Genomic DNA, 10,838 nt, shown 5'->3' on the forward strand with positions numbered 1-10,838 from the left:
TGGTTTCCAAATATTAAAACGATTGCTGTAAATATGAAAAACACAGAAAAACCCAACAATTGTGTGAGGAAATCTTCTACATTTAAAAAACAATAACCTGTAGAGGCTTTCTACGATTGTCCTGCTAAAAGCACGTGGATTCATCCAACAGCAGTGAGACCAGCCGGTGTGTTCATGACAGCGTGATGCTCTCAGTAGGAACAGCAGGCTGTCGTCCTCCTATCAACAGAATCAGTTTGCTTTTGTCAGCAAATCGAGTCTTGGAGAATAAGACTGATTCTTTGCACTTACATGCATTTCTGTCCGTAGCTGTTATTCTAATACCCTTCTTCTCCGTGGATCTTTCCTACTGACCGGTTCCTCTGCTAAATCAAAGAACTGCTTTCCTGGACAACTCTGTGATCTGCTTCAAACTTTGCAAAGTGGTGCTGAGAGGTCGATGTCCTTTCATGTGTTTTAGTGAAACATGGCGTAGTGACGTCATTCTCCCCCTCGTGTTGTTTGGACCATCAGATGGCCACGTTTGAACGAGCACGAGTGGATGTGTTTGTGCAGAACCAAAGAAATTCAGAAGATTGTTTATTTTCTCTGAATCAGTCTCTCTCTCCAAATCCCCCAAGTATTATTATTATTATTATCATTATTATTATTATTATTATCATCATTATTATTATCATCATCATTATTATTATTATTATTATCATCATTATTATTATTATTATTATCATTATTATTATTATTATTATTATTATTATCATCATCATTATTATTATCATCATTATTATTATTATTATTATTATCATTATTATTATTATTATCATCATCATTATTATTATTATTATTATCATCATCATCATTATTATTATTATTATTATTATTATTATTATCATCATCATCATTATTATTATTATTATTATCATCATCATCATTATTATTATTATTATTATTATTATTATTATCATCATCATTATTATTATTATTATTATTATCATCATCATCATTATTATTATTATTATTATTATCATCATCATTATTATTATTATCATCATTATTATTATCATCATCATCATTATTATTATCATCATCATCATTATTATTATCATCATCATCATCATCATCATCATTATTATCATTATTATTATTATTATTATTATTATTATTATTATTATTATTATTATTATTATTATTATATACATAACTGTCGAGACTGGGCAGTGATAGGACGAACCAGAGGAGCTGAAGAAATAAAACACAGCTCAGAGGAATGCCACAAAACACATGTATACATGAGAATGTCTGTGACCTTTAGCCCGCACAAAAGTAGCTAAACAGCAGGTTTGCATAATAGCAGGTCATCAGGTGTAGTCCTAGCTGAGGGCGAAAGGCTGATAGCAATGATTTGGCAGCTCGGCTTCACCTGGTTTTCTCTTTCCAGACGTTTTAGAGCTGCTGCAGGACTGGTTGTACCGTAGTAAGAATTGTTTCCTACGTTAGCTTCAGAACCAGGTTTCCAGTTTCTCGGATAACATGAAGCTAAGTCAAAGATCCAACTCAGCATCAAAGCGTTACCATTTCCAAAAACTATTTACATATTACACTTCAGATGTTGGCTGATGTTAACTTCATTTTTGGTCATGGAAATTTCAGATCCACTCACACCAGTTTGTTACTGATGATTCATTTCAGCCGCAAGTATTATTGAGTGGTTTCCATAGCAACGTAGCAGTACTGTAACATGGAGCAGGAAGAGGAAGTACCCAACACATCACCGTGTGCGGCTACATTAGAAACACAGTGCGTCTTGTTAAATGGGACATTTTCATGTCCCACCAATCTCAGCTGGTGCAGGCAATGGTTTCAGAGCCATCCACACTCTGCTGCTGTGTAGTCGCCCTGATGCTCCTGCTGTCCTCGACCTTATTGAGGAATTTTCTCCACATTGAGGTGGAACGTGTATGGTAGGCGTCCGCATCAACACGTGACCCTTCTCCGGGCCGTGGATGAGGCATGCAGGGACATCACAGCAGACCAGAGTCCGGCTGGATTCGTCACGCCTGAAGGTTCTTTCCAAGATGTTTGGCAAGTGAGAACATTTGTTCTGACATGGATGAGAGAGTGTGGCCAAGTCCACGTGACAGAGCTGATTTCAGAATTGTTGCTTTTCTTTCAAAGGAGGTCGTGTTGTGATTTACTGTGTATGTCATCAGTCAGATGTGTTCAGTTATTCCACTGATCTCTGTTGTTTTTATGAGTGCATGTAGCACCACGATGAGACATGCGACACGTCCTCTGAAGCTGCATGAACAACAGTGAAACCGTGTTTGAACATTAGCCTGTTTGATTTTTGTGTTTAGTTTTGAAAAATAAAGAAAATGTTGCTTTGCTACAATGTAAGTTGCAAATGTTACTGACGAGTTCACAGCGCTGTCAGTGTAAATGTCACCGCCTTTCTATAAAGTGGTACATGAGGAACACTACAAAGATGTTGATGAATGATTACAGGATGAGTTAAATACTGAGAAAACTAAACTAAGCTTCAGAGTAAGTGGCTGACGAGAACGCACTTAACTCCCATCATGTCTCTGCCAGTGTTTCAGATGTTATTAGTCCTTTATTTATCCAGGTAAAAATCTCATTGAGATTAAAAATCTCATTTCCAAGAGAGACCTGGCATCATGGCAACAAAAGTCAGATGTGTGCACTAAATGCCTGAATGAAAAGGGTGCTTTGTTTCATTGGCTGTGGGAATATCCAGACATCCAGAACTTTTGGAAAGATTTCAAATGTTTGTCAGAAACACTAAATATGAAAAATCCCTTTTGGTCTTAAACTCTGTGTTCTTGGAATATCTTCAAAAGACTTTTAGGTAAGATCAAGACGGAGCAGACGTTTGGACAGCAGACTGCTTCAGCCCGAGACGGTTATTTGATGGTTATTTTGGAAAAGTGCAGCTGCATAATCACTGAAACATGGCTGAGAGAGCTTTTGCGCTGCAGTGATGTGGAGAGACGAACGAATCGTTAAAGTAGGAGAACTTCTTTTTTTAATGCAAATCTTTTTTCCCCATTAAGTCCTATTTTGACTGTTGTAGTAAATTTATGTTAATATGCATTTTTATTTAATGAATGTCCAGTGTCTGTGTGCATTTGTGTGTTTGTACGAAATGTTCTGTTTTAAAAAGGTAACAAAGAAATACTCCAAACACTTTGCATTGAAATCAATGGGAGAATTTGACACAGCAAACGATGATAGACATGGATCACCTCGAAGACTAAAGGCTTTGTTAAATCTTCTTTGGGCCACAGAAACATTTTAAGCATTTTGATTTACTCATAAATTTATTAATTTATCAGATTTCTCTGATTAACAGTTTTTTAACCACTAAAATTAAGAAATTACAGGAAAAGGACCCAGAGTCAGACTGAAACAACATTTAAATTAGCAATGCAGGCAGAAAAACAACGAAAGGAAACTATGACAAGGACTCAGAGGAAGACACAACTATATCTACACAACAGGGCAGTTAGAGGACACGAGCGCTGCTGGGCACAGGTGAACAGAATCCAGGTAAGGACACAGGCAAGGAATACAACTAAATACACAACAGAAGAGACACAGGACTGCAAAAACAGCAGAAGGAAGTCGCTGACTAACACTTACACGAGAGCCTAACACACTCAAACACCACATAGAAGATCAAAGAAACCAGAATTCAAATAGAAGTAAAGTGAAGCCGAGAAATAAACAAAGTGAAATATAACAAACAACAAGAACCAAAGTGAAACCACAAACTCAAAACACTGAGTCACAGACGCGGGACCGTCACATTCATCAAACTAAAGCTTCAAAATAGACTTTTTATGACGGCAGCCAAAGAAAGGCCATGCTTCCTCGCACAGAGTAATTCCTCCTCCTGCAAAGACATGTTGATTACATTTCCCTCGTTAACCTGATAATGTAACTGTAGTTTAATTTCAGAGTGCCCTTTCTCTTCATGTCCTCTTTAATCCTTTATGAAAAATGGTTCATATAAATAAGAATCACCTTTGATTAATGCCATTGTTTCTATCAGCCTTCACGGTGACAGCGAGTGAGACTGTTTCCACTTACTGTGGATAAAAAGATAAAAATGGACCTTTTGACCTTTTGCTAACTAAACGAAACATAATCAAACGTGTACGCGTTGTCTCGTGGTCTGCTTGCCTCCTCAGCTTTTCTGATTAGAAGACCAATAAGTTCTGTTACTGTTAATGCTGCCAATACTCAGCGTAGGTTGCTTCTCTGGGAGGTTATATTTTATGACTTTAAGGTCTCTTAAATTCTTCCAGAGTGAAGCTATGAGAGCATGACCCCCAGCCTGGTTCCACTGATGACATAGCCTCCATCTAGCTTGAAGTTTGCCTGTTAATTAAGTCTGTAAACAGGTGGGTGAGAGCTGCTTTGTGGCTTTATGCTGGACCATCAAACGTCTCAAAGACTAATGATGTTTACCTCTCCAGGTCCCCTTGAAGGATGGAAATGTACCTTTTTCCAAGCACGCGAGCACATGTCTGTGCACAGGCACACGTAATCGTGCTGCTGCTGGCCGGGTTACACTTTTCTTTCTCTATTGTTGCCTCCACAGGGGAAATCCATTAAGAGCAACGATACTGTCATTATTCTCCTGAAAATAACCGTGACCTTTACAGTTATTGGTCATGGCTTGGAGACTTATTTTCAGAAACTAATTGGAGGATAATTTGTCTTTTGTTTAAAATAAAATATACAAGGACATTTTTTACCCTTGTGTTGTCCTGGGGTCATTTTTTTGGTGTATGGAAATCCCGAGGACATTACAAGGGTTAAATGCAGCTTGTTTTTGATGCCTGTGCCTCTATTCCACTTCTCATTTAAAGAAAAGCAGAGTAAAGTCTTTTATATACAACTATTACAGCAGTAACTGGTGATTTCTGGAGAAAATGTGCTTCGATGCACTTTTAGTTCTGCAGAACTTGTTAACACAAAGTATGTTTATCCAGTTTACACTCTGTGTGTCTCAATAATTAAAGGTTAGACGCTTCTGTGGGTTAAACAACTGCACATAATATTTTCTCTGACTCCAACCCTCTGCTGGAGTGGCACTGCTATAAACTGAAGCACAAATACTCTTTAAAATGATTAATACTTCAGATCTGTTCTTTCATTTTAAAATTGTATTATTATGCCTTTTTAAGTAAGCACAGTTATCATAAAGCAGCAATGCTTAAAACACAGTGTGCGCGACGTCCTGTCCAATGCTGCTCTACTTAACCTGCGATGTTTGGTGCCCCCTGCAGGAGCACAGCAGCCTCTGTGTCAGTGCTGAATGAGGTCAAACAGTCAGGAGACTTCCAATCACTCCAGCAGCACCGTTTTTACTGAAAGCCTGCAGCGGTTGCTTTAACTGCGCCTCTGACAGACTGAGTGAGCGAAGACTCGCTCTTAGAGCTGCAAAGTTCACTGGTCTCACTCTGAGATTAACTAATGCAAAACAATAAAAACAACAGCAGAGAGCACAAAGAATGTTTGAAGAGAGAAATTAATAGAAAGCAAAATTGAGAAAAACATAAATGAATAATAAAACAAACAAAGAGTGGAAACAAAGAAAGGGAAGAAATCTTCCAGAACAGAAGTCTTGGTGTGCTGACAAAACAAGGGACCGACAGAGACCAGGGGACAAAGCTAAATGTACGAGCATGAGTGTGTTTACCCAAGAAAAACAAGAGAAGAGAAGAAAAATGTTAAACATGCAGCACAAGCATCCATGCATGCTCGTGTGTCTGGACAAACACTGAATGGGTTTAGATGAGATGTGAATATGGGTTTATTTGACATCTGTGGGACGCTGTCTGTGTTTCTTGGAGGACGCCGCTCACTTCCAGCTCAGCCAGCCTCAGAGCTGCTGCTGTGTAGCTTCCTGCAGCTTCCTGTCCACATTCCCCACCTCCCTGCCTGTGTTTTTGTTGGCCAAGACAAAAGGAGGCACAACTTAGAACTTCTCCTTCATGTTCAATACTCGAAGTGTTATAAGATTGCTGTTCAAAGGTTCCCACCATGACTCTTGTCACACTTTTTTACCCGAGACGAGCGTGGGACTCACTTTTCTGCATTTTGAGTAAATGTCTCACTTAAATGGTTTTATATGAACTCTAATACACGTTTTCAAGGTAACCGTCCATCTTAAGGTTAACTGTGACTGGATTCTTTCTTTAAGTCTTCAGGTAACACCATCATCAGCTGATGCAGGTGTGTGTGCACAGCAACATAAGCGTGTGTCACTCGTTCGCTGTAATAATACAGGTGCAGAAATACCTGGTGTTCAGACTGAGTCCTGCATGCAGAGCCTGTTGTTTTCTCTCTTTTTAACCTGAGATTTATCTGTGCAGCACACTGACACACACGTGTTGTACTCTGTGTTTCTGCTGTGTTGTTCGTTTTTGAATGTTTTTGTGAGGAACATTCAGATTTGAGCTTTCCAAACTTTTTTCATCAGGTAATTATACAACATCAAATCACCATGTTTAAGAAAATTACATGTGTGATTGATGAATGACCTTCATGAAGTAAAGGATTGACTACTCATTTGTCCAAAACACAGTATATATAACCTAATGGCACTTTGAAAAAATTAAAAGGAAACTGCCATCTGCCAATCAGCTCACAGGCTTGTGAAGGCAGGTGAGTGAACACCTGTGACACTGTAGTGAATTCTCTCTTATTTGGTGTTCACAGATCAGGGGTTGCGTTCCTAAAAGACTGCTTCCATCAGGAAGGAGGTTCTGCAGCATCCGGTCCCGAACCAGCAGACTGAGAGACAGCTTCTTCCACCAGGCCATCAGACTGCTGAACACGTCATAGACACCTCAGCTTCACTGCTGGAACTTTAACATTATGCACTCCATACTGTACAGTAACGCCACTGTTTTGCACATATTCAACTCTGTATATTTTATATATTTTATTTTATTGTTTACTCTATTTAATTTGTAAAATATGTGTACACACACACACACACACACACACACACACACACACACACACACACACACACACGTAGAAAAACATTTAGTATACACATCCAGAAATGCATATACTATTATATATTGTACATATATTTATTAGTTTCAGATGTAGCCATTCTTGTATTTTGCTTGTTTACATTATTGTATTTTGCACAACTCTGTTGCTTGTGAAGCTCGCACACAAGAATTTCACTCACATGTGCTGTACCAATGTACCTGCACATGTGATGTGACAATAAAAGTGATTTGATTTGTTGCCTGGGTGATTTTACCTTTGACATACCTGACACCTGTAGTGCTAATGCTAATGCTAAACTAAAATGGTAACCAAAGCAAACATTATATGTTCCAGTCATCTCGAGGGCTTTTGCATGCTGATATTCAAGGGTGGAGTAAAGGGTTGGTGATGAACACCATCATCTATTCAACATCCTGCCCTCTGGATAAGGTTCAGATCCATCAGGTGCAAACCAGCAGACTAAAGATCAGCTTCTTCCTGTGAGCTGTCAGACCTCTGTGTGAGCACACTTCTCCCATACAATCACTCTGACGCTGTTATTGATCAACTGCTATGTGCTATATCTCAGTCTTTCCTTGTTCGGTGCAATATTTTGTTCTCAGTGAATTACCATCCACCATAGCTCCTTCACCATTATTCATTTATTTAATATATTATATAACTGCCCTTGTATACAGCCCAACAACGTTTCTGTTTCAGTGTTTCATACACCATGTCTACAGTTTACTCACATATATGGATACATATATTTTGCTTTTTCCTCGTTGTGGATTGTTTTCTTTACTTTTGCACCTTTGTGGTCCTGCTACCCAATTTCAGTGTGCAAGAAACCGAACAATAAAAGCTCTAAAGTCTAAAGTCACTGGACACCAGTCAGTGATGAAGGCTAAAGGGGCACGTCCCTTGAACCTGAGTTACATCTAGTAACCACTGTTTCTCTCACACAACCTTTTTGCTTCCTCGCAGACACAACTTGTCAGCTGTGTTAGATAGTAAACTGGAACTATCTCCTAAGCTTTAGGCAACATCAAAAAAGGGACCTTTCATATTTGAATCTTTTTTATTGAGGTTTATCACCCACAACCGTTCACAACAGATGGTTTCCCCTCTCTGAGCGTGGCTCTGCTGGAGGTTTCTGCCTATTAAAAAGGAGTTTTTCCTTCCCACTGTCACCAGGTGATTGCTAAAAGGGCTGGTCTTATTCAACTTGTTCAGCCTGCTTCCTCAGGGAGGCGCTACAGGGCATCAGCACAAACACCCACAGACAAAGACCCTGAACGCATACACGCACCGATAACACAGTCCCACCCACCCATTTTCCCATTTCCCTCTATAAACCACCACTGTGCTCATGTATCTCTACACTGTTGTTACGCGCCAAGGGGTGTGGCTTTGCTTTTGTGCTCTGTTTTGTGTTCTATTTATCTTTCAGGCGTCAGGCCTCCACTGATTGGCCAGTTCAAAGTTGATTGGCAGGTGTCTATTGGCTGGTCTGGGCTCAGTTGGCCAATCACACTCCAAAGAACACTACAAATGAGCCGCTCCCTGGCCAGCTGGGGCTGCTGGCGTCTGCTTTGACAAACATTTGCGAACAGGCTTCTTTATATTGTGTGTGGTGGGAGGCTGGACAGGTAAGCTGGGGTACCCTGTACACTGGTTGTAGATTTTACTCTGTTAGTCACACTAGGTTATGCGATTGATGCCACTCTTGTATGTTTTCACTGACCTTTTGTCAAGTAGCTAGGTAGGCCTTTTGTTTTGCATTTTTCTTTCAATTAGGTTAGGCCCTGGAAGCTACCGACCTCTTTTTGTTTTATTAATTTCTTTGATTTGGATCAACCGCCCAGTCCTCCTCCCCCACCTCTTTTCTGTTGTTAAGTTTGACTATCCAGGCAAGCAACCAATAAATCCTGCCTGATACTTAACTCTTCTGTGGTCTTCCTCCTTCATTGATTGTGGTTGTCCAGTGTTGCTGTCTCCTTCCTACCTTTGCCTCCGCCATGGTGGGGGGGACGTAACACTGTAGTTACAGATTCTTTAGCGCTGATAAGATTAAATGGCCAAAAAAGGGGGGAAAAGGCTATTTGGTGTAAATAACCTGAGATTAAAGTAAAAATAACTAGTAGCTAACATGACTCTGTAAATCCAGGCATGGTGACATATTCTTACTAAGCAGTACTCAGCAGGAGGTCCTCGACAGGTTCTCACTTCTGAAATATTGTGTTTAGTTTAGGATGGAGCACACAGGAACAGGATACATGCCAACCAATGATCCATCGTCATTTCACTGGACAATTACCAGGACATCGTCAAACAACATATAGACTTTGTGCACCCTGGATAAAGTCTGCTTGATGTCTAACACTTATGTTCTCACATACAGACACACCTGGCAATGACGAGAACGGTTCAGGGTCACAGTGCATAAAGAAAACTGCTCACCTTTATACTAGCAGTCTTTTTCTAAATTAAAGTTGTGATGTAATCCCGTCATGATTGCTCAGGGATCAAAAAGGGAAAGAATCCAAAAACCAACCATGCAGAAGGTAAAGAGCATAGAGAGCTTTCCTCCCTGAGGACAGGAGAGGATGGTTAACAGGACAGAATTTAATAATGTAACACAATAAGGCTACAAGGTCAGTACAGAACTGCTGAGAGCACCTGAAACTACGGCAGACATTCAGAGTTTCTCAACATGTGCTTGGATACATTATTAAAGACGTTTTAATGGGGAAAAACTCAGTTATTCTAATATTTGTCTCAGTGTGACGTGTTTGTGCATCTCATGTTGTGATTGGCTTTAAAATAGGAAACAAACTCACTGTGATGCTTATTTGAACGCCAGTGTTCCACACACACATAAGTAACAATAATGGATTGCATTTATATAGCCCTCAAAGCGCTTTACAATGCCACTATTCATTCACTCTCACATTCACACACTGGTGGAGGCAGCTACGGTTGCAGCCACAGCTGCCCTGGGGCAGACTGACAGAGGCGAGGCTGCCATATCGCACCATCTGTCTTACCGGCGATTCCCAACCCCCTGAGCCACAGTCGCCCCACATAAACACACACACACACACACACTAACAGTACACTGACTAAACTGGGTCCTCGTGAGAAAACTGCTCAATAAATCCATAAAGTTGTGTTCAAAAAGCTCAGTTTGTCCTGTTTATAAGATTGAAACCTGCAGTCAGCTGAGACTGAAGACGTCACCTGGATGAGTGACCAAACGTTTCTCCCACTGAAGACGTCCAGATGAACAGAATCAACTTTTGGAGATGTGTTTATTTTACTGTAAATGGTTTTCCAACACCACATGAACTGTGTTTTATGTTAACAGACCGCACACTTTTACTATAGCATGTAATGAATCTCTTGCATTACCTGATACACTGAATTAGTTCACAGCTCCAAATAAAGAGAACAAAATCATCTTCGACATGTGATCGGGCACCTGTGCAGGTTCTCATTGTTGGTATCCAGCCAGTTATATAATCACTTTTTATCTGGGTGAGAAGCAGAAAAGCAAGTTTTGTGACATATTTAGATGTCAAAATAAATTAACTGGCTTTCACTGAATTCAATGACCTTGACCCAGTGACTAAGTAGAAAATAAAGCTTTGTATGTTATAAAGCACTGCTGGGTGGGGCTCTTCCCATCATGCATTTCTCTTTCATTCATAGTGCTGTTGAAATATGACTGGAATGAAAGGCAACATCATGTGATCATGCTCATAAAGCTTATCAGCTCTCTGGTTGATAAGATTTTA

At 39.8% G+C, this 10,838-nt stretch overlaps 1 long non-coding RNA gene across 1 annotated transcript; it reads left to right on the forward strand.

The window, feature by feature from the left end:
- Positions 1–3,529: 3,529 nt before the first annotated feature.
- LOC145424199 (uncharacterized) lies at positions 3,530–8,984 on the forward strand. Its single transcript, XR_013905172.1, has 2 exons — positions 3,530–4,424; positions 6,751–8,984. It is a non-coding gene; the product is annotated as an uncharacterized LOC145424199 (long non-coding RNA).
- Positions 8,985–10,838: the final 1,854 nt, after the last annotated feature.

This window comes from Astatotilapia calliptera, chromosome 23 (assembly GCF_964374335.1).
Source record: "Astatotilapia calliptera chromosome 23, fAstCal68.1, whole genome shotgun sequence".
Classification (NCBI taxonomy): domain Eukaryota; kingdom Metazoa; phylum Chordata; class Actinopteri; order Cichliformes; family Cichlidae; genus Astatotilapia; species Astatotilapia calliptera.